The sequence below is a fragment of the Lactuca virosa genome, chromosome 8 (assembly GCF_052849685.1).
Source record: "Lactuca virosa cultivar CGN04683 chromosome 8, Lactuca_virosa_CGN04683_v6, whole genome shotgun sequence".
NCBI lineage: Eukaryota > Viridiplantae > Streptophyta > Magnoliopsida > Asterales > Asteraceae > Lactuca > Lactuca virosa.
This window is the reverse complement of record NC_136433.1, coordinates 280,838,671-280,848,880: the sequence shown is the minus strand read 5'-3', so window position 1 is coordinate 280,848,880 and position 10,210 is coordinate 280,838,671.

The following is a 10,210-nucleotide window of genomic DNA, read 5'->3' as shown; positions in this document are numbered from 1 at the left end:
TTTACTTGATTGATATTGTTTTTCTGCTTAGAATTTGTCGATCTATAGCCCAATATTCTCATCAATTGGTATCAGAGCAGGAGACTATGTAATACATACTCATCTCTTCTGTTTGAAGAATCCATTAGGGTTTCCGCTTTTGTCGAATATATAGAAGCTGTCTTCTGTTGTTCGATAAAACCCTAGTCTCTACATTACAAGTCTGATTCTAGCAGAATTAAGTAAAACGTTCATCATGTCTCACGATGACTCTCAAATCAATCCGATCAACATCTCCAACAGTATATGATCCACTACAAGGGTTCCCATTCTTTACACTCAAGATTATGAAGTGTGGGCGCATCACTTCGAAGACTATGTCGTTGGATCTGAAGACAATGGCTATCAAATCTAGGAAGCAATAACATTGGATCCGTTTCTTCACTCTGGAACGAATAGAACAGTCAAGACTCAAAGAGAATACAACCAACTCTGGGCTGACGTAGATAAGATCCCTCAATATGAAAAAGACAAGGTGTTATGCAACGTTAAGGCGATGAGGATGATCAGATTCGCTTTGCAATCTGACACTTTTCGTCTGGTAAGTTCATGCACAACAACTAAAGAAATATGGGATAGGTTGAAAGAACTATATTCAACTGATGAAGATCTAGAGCACTCGATCCAAACCCTATTGCTCTCTGAATTCGGTGCTTTCGAACAAAAATCTGAGGAGAAGCTTATTCAGACATTCGATCGCTTCAACCATCTGCTTAGCAAGATGACGAAGCACAGTATTGAAAGGAAGGTGATTGAACAAAAGGTTACCTTCATGAATGGATTAAGGCCCGAATGGATGGCAGTGGTCTCGACCGTGAAGGCTCATAAGCAATTTAAATCATACTCACTGGCGAAACTGATGGGTATACTCAAATCTCATGAAAGCGTGGTGACCAAGGAAGCGAAGGTAGTTTCGGGTGTGGGATCACTTGCTCTTGTTTCTAAGAGCTAGAATGTAGCAGACGAGGAGGAGGAATCTGATATGCAGAGTGCGATCTGTTAAGTGAAGAATATGCAATGATGGTTACAAACCCAAAGAAGTTCGCTCGCAAAAAGTTCCCGGTCAATAAGAACCGAAACTGGCAGGGAAGCTACAGTTTAGAAAAGGTGAAAGAAGAAACCAAGAACACCTCTCAAAAGGACGACGAAAAGAAGGAGAGTAAGCTTGTGGGAGACTCTAGGTACGATTGCAACTACTGTCATGGCAAGAATCACTTTACCAAGGATTGCATGTTGAGGAAGATGGCTGAGAAGAAGGATGATGAAGACGACGAAGCTTACTACATGAGAAAGCTGGAGGAGATAAAGAAGAAGAAAGCAACTAACGTATCTACGAATGCTTTAATTGTGCGGGAACATGTTATTGATGATGAGTTTGGTGGAGTAGAAGTATGGTCTACAGACTCTGAAGATGAAGAGGTTCGCAGACCCTCACATGGAAGAGCTTATGTGGCGAGAGAAGGAGTTGCTGAGTCGGCTGGAAGATGCTTAATGGTAACAACCGAAAGTAAGCATGAGGAAGCGAAAGAAGACAAATGTTTCGCTGCGAAGCCTGTGAGTGAAAAGATCAGCGATTGCGATCAGTTGATCAAGAAGGTATAATATATCCTAGAATCACTTAAAATACCAGTAACAAACTACGAAAAAGAATTAAATGATTTAAAATTCAAGTTTTCTAACTTAAGTGGTAGTCTTATGCAAACTCGCTTAGCAAATTCTAACCTAACTGACCAACTCAACAGGGAGTCTTCCAAGAGTGAGGCAAAATGTAGCCGCCACGTTGTGCGGTTTCTTATGTAGAGTTAGATTATTTGGTCTATTCTGAAAGTGTAATCTATTCCTCATGTTTTGAATAAATCGAGTGATCATTCGGCATATCTTCTTTATTTGTGTTTGTTCTTATTTTCCGTATCTTGTTCATCAAATCACAATTAGGGTTTTAATCCCAACAAGTGGTATACTAACATCACACAGTTACATCTAGATTGTGAGATAGGGAAAAAGATTCATAAAATGATTTTGCCTTTCCTTGAGTTTAAGGAAGACGAAGTCATTGCTGAATGTGAATCTATAATGTCTTCAGATGAGATTTCAGTAACCTACAAATATGGACTGGACAAAATTGAATCTTTCATTGAGTCCAAAGAACATAAGTGCATGCTTAAGGATTTACTGGACGAAAACGATAAATTAAAAATCAAGACCGAGACTATACACAAGTTTGATTCATCCAACGCCAAATTAAGTTTAGAAAATAAAATAAATTTAGAAACCACTTCTGAATTTGATGAAGACAGTGAGATGAGAGAAATCTCCATAGAAGACGTGGTCGATTGTTCAGAGTTTCTGAAGAGCGAACCTGATGCAGCAAAACCACACATATCTGAAAATTCGGTTGAGTACGCTCGGGTGTCAAAGGATAAGTCCAAGAAACTCAAAGAAAAGGCCGTTGTTTATCAGAAGGTACAAACTACACCAAACCAAGTGTATGCAGTCACATGTGTAACTAAGAAATAAACGGCAAAGTTGACGTCCATGGTCGACAAAGATAATGCTGAAGGCTGCGATAACTACTTATGGTCAGCTCCTATCGACAATGCAGACGAAACAGTAGGTCTGTCAGAACAAACCTCCGGGAGAGTTAAGGGACGATACATACCTGAACCTCTCAACAAGCCCTCAAGCTTTGATAAACCCAGTACAAGTGGTACAAAAGAAATACCAAACGAACCACTAAAAGATTCCAGTCAATCAACCAACCTTATAAGAAGAAAACGAAACCTAAGGCCAACGTTCACTTGACTTAAGAGCAACTTGCTAAACAGAAACGACAGAGGAACAAAAGATACATGAAGAACCTCAATGAGAGAAAACAGTTTTGGCAATCCCAAAACCCCTCTTATGTTCGCTCTGAAAAAGCTTCTAATCTCAAGAACGAAGCACAGGCCAAGTCTCCCTCTTGCAATCACTGCCAGTCATGCAGTCAGGTAAACCGAACTTCCAGTTTTGGTCCCAATGCTAGGAGTCACAAGAACCGAAAGTTAGGATTCGGCCCCAACTCTTACTACGCCAAGAACCGAAAGTCCTGTTTCGGTCCCAACACAAGTGCTCAGAACCAAACGTCAGGTTTCAGTCCTAAATCTCATCCTCCTCACTCTCAGCCAAAGTCCAACTCTGTGAAGGATATCAAAGGAAAGGGGAAGCTCGTCTCCGATTCTGAAGTCCGAAATACCAAAAAGTCAGCTAACCCTAGGACTCCAAATAAAAACTCAACTGAAAAACCAACTAACAATAACCCACCCCAATTGAAGAAAAATAAAAATAAAATCAAAGTTTACACCATCAAACGAAAAGACGAAACCACATTAATAAAAAGAACATATTTGGTTGATCTTTCGGTTGCAATTCCCTACTCTATAAAAGACTCACCAGGGCCCAAGAAACTTTGGGTTCCTAAATCTGCTTAATTTTTGCAGGTTATCAGTGACGAGCAGTTTGACGACGAATGATATATTGACAGTGGCTGCTCACGTCACATGACGGGAACGAGGGAAGAGCTTAGGGAGTTTCGGTCCCTTAAAGATGGTGGATGTGTTAAATATGAAAACAACTCATACGGCACGATCAAAGGGTATGGGATGATCACCAACAGAGAGTTCTCAATATGCAAAGTAGCCTATGTGGAAGGACTGCAACACAACCTAATCAGTGTTTCTCAGCTAGTCGTTGGAACTGGTTTGAAAGTCTCGTTGGATGATGAGGGCTCAGAGATAATTGAAAAGCAAACGAAGAAAGCTCTGTTGAAATCTGAGCGCAAAGGGGAGATGTATCCTCTAAATCTCAACCTGATAAAAGGAAAGCCAGCAATATGCTTGCTATCGAAGACGAACTCAGATGAAAGTTGGTTATGGCACCGACGACTATCACACCTGAACTTCAAAGATATTAATAAACTGGTGCTTGGGGATCACGTGCGTGGACTTCCTATTCTTAAATTCGACAAAGAACACCTGTGTGCAGCATGCGAGTTGGGCAAACAAAGACGAAAGAGTCACCCTTCTCGCATCAATACAAAGATCATCGAACCTATTAAACTACTGCACATCGACTTATGTGGTCCTTCGGCTATCGAAAGCTTCGGTGGTAGTAAGTTTATACTTGTTATAGTAGATGATTTTTCTCGCTTCACCTAGGTTTTCTTTCTTAAACAGAAATCAGAGGCCACTCCTAAGCTGAAGGTATTTATCAAGCAAGTGGAACTACAACTGCGAAAGCTGGTAAGGAACATACGAAGCGACAATGGTCTAGAGTTCAAAAACAAAGACTTTGAAGATTTTCTGGCTGAAAAGGGAGCAACTCACAACTTCTCTGCTCCCTATACTCCACAACAGAATGGGATCGTTGAAAGGCGAAACCATTCTTTATGTGAAGCCGCCCGAACCATGTTGAGCTTCGCTTCTCTTCCACTATACTTCTGGGCTGATGCAATTGCTGCTGCTTGTTACACACAGAACCGATCCTTCCTCAACAAACGATTTTCCATCACTCCATACGAGATTTTGAATAATCGTAAGCCTAATGTAAAGTTTTTCAACGTGTTTGGTTCAAAATGTTTTATTTTCAACTCCAAAGAGAACCGAAACAAATTTGATGTTAAGGCGGATGAAGGGATCTTTCTTGGTTATTCGCTAACTTCAAAAGCATATAGGGTTCTGAATAAACGCTCGAAAAAGATTGAAGAATCCTACTATGTTACTTTTGATGATCATTACGTGAAAAAAATTCGAACAACCGAAAGTCCAACAGAGGAAATCTTTCCAGAATCAGGTCAAGTCTCGATTTCTATTTCCAGTTTATTTGAAGAGTACATGCTGCTCTTTGATGAACCAGAGAAGGCGATCCACTCAGAAGCGAAGGCAGCTGATAACAAAATCGACAACTTGAAGAAGGTTATCGACGAAGCTGCAAAAGACATGGGAAGCGAGCCTCAACATCCATCCGAGAAGCAATCTTCAAGCGAATCTCCAGAATCCAGCGAACGTCCAGTTTCCAATGACCCTCCAAATACAAGCTCTACAATCCAGGGGAGGGTTCGTCAACACAAAAAACAACCGACATGCCTTTCCAGGGGGAGAATCCATCAAAAACCCCAACAAATGAAGGTCCATTTGAGGGGGAGAGTACTAACCCTGATATGGGATTCGGTTCGCCATTTGAGGGGGAGAATGAAAATGCAAATGACGAAGGCGATCTGTCAGAACTGGAAGAAGAAGTTAATGCTGAGCTGGATCCTGCCTATGATCCAAACTACCCTCCTCTCATGAAATGGACAAAGGATCATCCTAAAACTCAAATTATTGGTGAATCATCTGAGGGTGTTCTTACACGCTCTCAAATGAAGGCGAAGCAAACTGCTTTATTCTCTCAACTAGAATTCTGCATGTTTAATTCGTTTGTCTCTAAAGTTGAACCGAAGACGGTAAATGCTGCTCTTGATCACTCTAATTGGGTGCAAGCTATGCAAGACGAACTCCATGAGTTTGAAAGAAATCCAGTTTGGAGGCTGATTCCCACACCAAAGGATGCATCTGTAGTCGGTTTAAAATGGGTTTTTAGAAATAAATTAGATAAAGAGGGTAACGTCATTCGCAACAAAGCGAGGCTGGTGGTGAAAGGATATTGTCAGGAAGAAGGGATAGAATATGAAGAGACCTTCGCTCCTGTAGCAAGGTTGGAATAAGTGAGAATCTTTCTGGCATATGCTGCACATAAAAACTTCGAAGTTTTCCAAATGGATGTTAAATGTGCTTTCTTGAATGGAGAACTAGAAGAAACTGTATACGTTGAGCAACCACCCGGATTTGTGAACGAGAAGTATCCTGATCACTGCTACATACTGGATAAAGCAGTCTATGGTTTGAAGCAAGCCCCGAGAGCCTGGTATGAAACTCTAACACGATTTCTCAAAATGTCAAAATTGAAACAAGGTTCGGTCGACCCAACCTTCTTTCGCAAGAAAGAAGGCGAACACTTAATGATTGTTCAAATTTACGTCGATGACATCATCTTCGGCTCAACGAATCCTAGCTTAACAACTGAATTCAGGAAGTTGATGGAGACTAAGTTTGAAATGAGCGCAATGGGTGCGGTTAACTTTTTTCTTGGATTGAATATAAGACAGGGACCAGAAGGCATCTTCATTAATCAGGAAGCATATACGAAGACTCTTTTGGCGAAGTTCGGCATGACGGGAGATTCCAAAGTAAAGGTTCCAATGGCATTTGGCACGAAGCTGACTCCATCTCTTGAGAAACCGGCTGTTGATGTGACTCTCTATCGTCAAATGATAGGGTCACTAATGTATCTAACGGCTAGTAGGCCAGACATAATGTTTTCTGTCTGTTATTGTGCCAGGTTTCAAGCAAATCCAAGAGAACCTCATATGATTGCAGTGAAAAATATCTTTCGGTATTTGAAGCGAACCTCATCTCTCGGTCTTTGGTATCCTGCAAAATTTGGCTTCTTTGTTCAAGCTTTCTCTGACGCTGATCTTGGTGGATGTGGATTGGACCGAAAGAGCACAACCGGTGGGTGCCAGTTCCTTGATGGAAAACTCGTCAACAGGCAGTCAAAGAAACAAACCTGCGTGTCGCTTTCCACAGCCGAAGCTGAGTACATCGCTGCAACATCCTGTACATCACAAGTCATATGGATACAAAGCCAACTTAGAGATTATGGCTTAAGCATGAAGAAGATTCCTCTCTACTGTGACTCTGAAAGTGCGATTCGAATATGTTACAATCCAGTGCAACACTCCAAGACTAAACATATTGCACTAAGATACCACTTTATCAAGGACCACGTTGAAGATGGTAATGTTGAAGTTCACTTCGTTCGGTCCTCAGATCAACTGGCTGACATCTTCACTAAGGCCTTACCTGAAGCAAGCTTTAACAAGATACTCCAAGGCTTGGGTATGATGGAAGCTGAGTCAGTACCAAAACTCCTTTCTACTCTCTAAAAATTGAACAAGCGAAATAGAGCGAACGCTCGGTCTATTTCGGTTCTAGAATTTTTGGAATCGAAATGAACCGAACGCTCGGTCTATTTTGGCTCTAGAATTTTTGGAACCGAAATGAACCGAACGCTCGGTCTATTTCGGCTCTAGAATTTTCAGGAACCGAAATCACCCGATCGCTCGGTCCATTTCGCTTCATCTTTTCTAAGGTATGGTTTCGGTTGTATATTTTTGTACAACTTTCTTATTCTTTCGCGTGTTTATATTCAAAAATATTTTTCTTTTATGTTTTTATTATTTATCAGAAATTCCAAAAACCCAAAAATATTTTTCTTTTCTGTTTTTATTATTTTTCAGAATTTCCAAAAATCCAACAATATTTTTCTTTTCTGTTTTTATTATTTTTCAGAAATTCCAAAAATCCAAAAATATTTTTCTTTTCTGTTTTTATTATTTTTCAGAAATTCCAAAAAAAAAAATCCAAAAATATTTTCTTTTCCGTTTTTCTACTTTTAGTTTTATCTATCAATTCTCACCATAATTCAAGATTAACAGATGCGAAGCACTATAACATTGGGGCAGGTATAATATTCTTATCTTTGTACTAGTTAAGTGTCCCTAGAAGCATGCTGCTGCATGTAGACCGAAGCCTCCAAGACTCTGAGTGAAGCCTTAATGATTCGAAATACACCATTCGTTTCTTCCAAAGCAGGCTGTTAAAATCACTCAAGTCATGAGCTACCTTACTCCTCTCATAACGAGTTAAGAGTTTTCTGCTTTTTCATTCTTATATAGCAGAGGTACTTCGGTTCCTTAACCATCTCTTCACATTTCTCCATTAAGCTTCGCTTCATAAAAGTAACCCTTGAGACTCTCAGCAATTACCACTGAGGTTTATGGTTACACAATCTCTGTGTTAATGATCATAGATACGTTCACCACGTGCTATGTGAAACCCAATATCCAATACCTTGAATGAATTGACGGTGAATGCTAAAATGTTCAAGCTATTACTTGTTACCTCACGAAATCTCTTTTTATTTTTTAGTGATCTTTATGAAACTGTCTAACACCAAGACCTTTCTTCCGAAAAGATCCAGTTTTTTTTTTGTTTTTGAGATTTCTTATTATTATCCGTTACTTTATATATTCTCCAACCTACTTGTTCAACAGATCACATCGGTCTCACAAGTATTTCATCCAACTTTCGGTCTTATTTCAAGTATCGATGTTCGGTTGAAGATAGACTACCCCCTAGAGCCTATATTTGAAAAGATGCCTTTCAATGTTTCTTTACAAACATTTGATCGTATTTCATGGGAAACCACACAGACACTTCTGAGTCTCTCTTGACTTTGAAGGAAGCGATTCGTGCCCGGGATCCACTGTTTCGTGTCTAAATAGACATCACTTACATCCCACAAATATTTTGCTTTATTTCTTTTTCATTGGCACACTCTTGCACGAAGATCTTTATGATTTTCAAAATTCTAGTTCGTGGTACTAATGACACTATTCCAGATTTGTGTTTTTGGCTCTAACAGAAATGATGGTTCACTTTAATATGGAGCGAAGGTTCCTTTGTGTAAAGCAAAAGGATGAGTGTTGTCTATTGTGGTATGCACTGGGATTTGAAGAGGCGTTAATGGATAAGAACTGAATTGGGCGCGTGAATTTGAAACGGTTCCTACATTCACGCATGCTGACGTATATCTAGGGAAACCAACCTGTCACATCGCGCTTTTTCAGGCGACGTTTCAGAGATCGTAGCATCATCACAGCGGATATTTTCTCTCTCCTAGCAACGGTATAAAAGGGGGTCTCTCTCACCTACTGTACATCCTTACCTTCTTCAACCTCTCTCTCGAAAACAACCGACGATAAACAACTGTTCATCTTCTTCGTCACTGCAACAATGGCGGAAGCTTCCTCTCATCAAGATCAAACTGCTTCATCATCTTTGCTTAAGATAAAGCCCAATCAGAATCTCATCATTCAACTGGACCCTTTTCTTTACGATTCGTACATGCTTCACGTTGTAGAGTGTCTCAAGTATTCCCCATTGGTGATTGCTCTTACACAGGTCAAATCAGTTCCCATGTCCCTTCTATCACATGTCTATTTCACTGCTTCCTATGAAAAACGCAAGGAACAGATCTACTTCGATATCTTTGATCAAAGAACCTCTGTCCCCAAAGCACGCTTTTGTTCATTGCTAGGGCTTGCTACAGATGCGTCTGTCATCTCACCAGATTTCATAACAACAACTCAGTTGTTTTCAATGTTCTATGACATGGGATACACGGACGTTCTAACTACGATAATGAAATTCAAGAAGTCCTGTTTACCACCTCAATGGAATGGTCTGCTTACACTTCTTTACAAGGGATTAGCAGAAAGGGTTGCAGGGTCCAATGGGGCAAGTAAATGTTTCATGACCATCCTTTATGGTATCTAAAATGGAATCAATTTGGATTATGGTTCTCTAATTTGGTCACAACTGGTGCAGAGCCTCAACTCCTCCTCTAGAGATTCTGAGATTTCATGTGCTCGTTTCTGGACTTTAGTCACTCGCAGAGCTATTGAGACTTTTAAGATTCCAGTTATGGCGGATGCTCTGTCGTCTTCTATTGCTACTTTTCACACAGTCAAAATTATTGTGACTGACCCTACCAAATACCCATACATCGGTTCTATTCCTTAATCAATGAGCCGATGTGTCTCTAGTGAAAGTAGAGTAATGGCTGATTACAGGAAATTGCCTCCTTCGGGTCCACGCCAACCCACTCCTGAGATGCAGAGTGCTTTGGCGGTAGCTGACAAACCTGCCAAGAGAGGGAAGAAACCGGACACTAAGAAAGCTGAGACCAAAGGTCCCTCATGTCCGAAAAAGTGTAGGGCTGATAAAGCTGCACCTTCGGCTCCCATACAGAAGAAGCTGAAGCAGATGGCTAAGCGACCAAAGGAACCGACACCTTCTGTTTCCAATGAAGGGGAACAACTAGACAATGAAGAAGAGGAATTTTAACACATAGGCATACCAAGGGGAAATACTCCTCCCAAATCTCCATCTCTTGAGGTACAGATTCACGTTCCTACTCCGCCTCCTTCTCCAAAACAAACTACAATACCAATCTCGGTTGCTCCCATTCC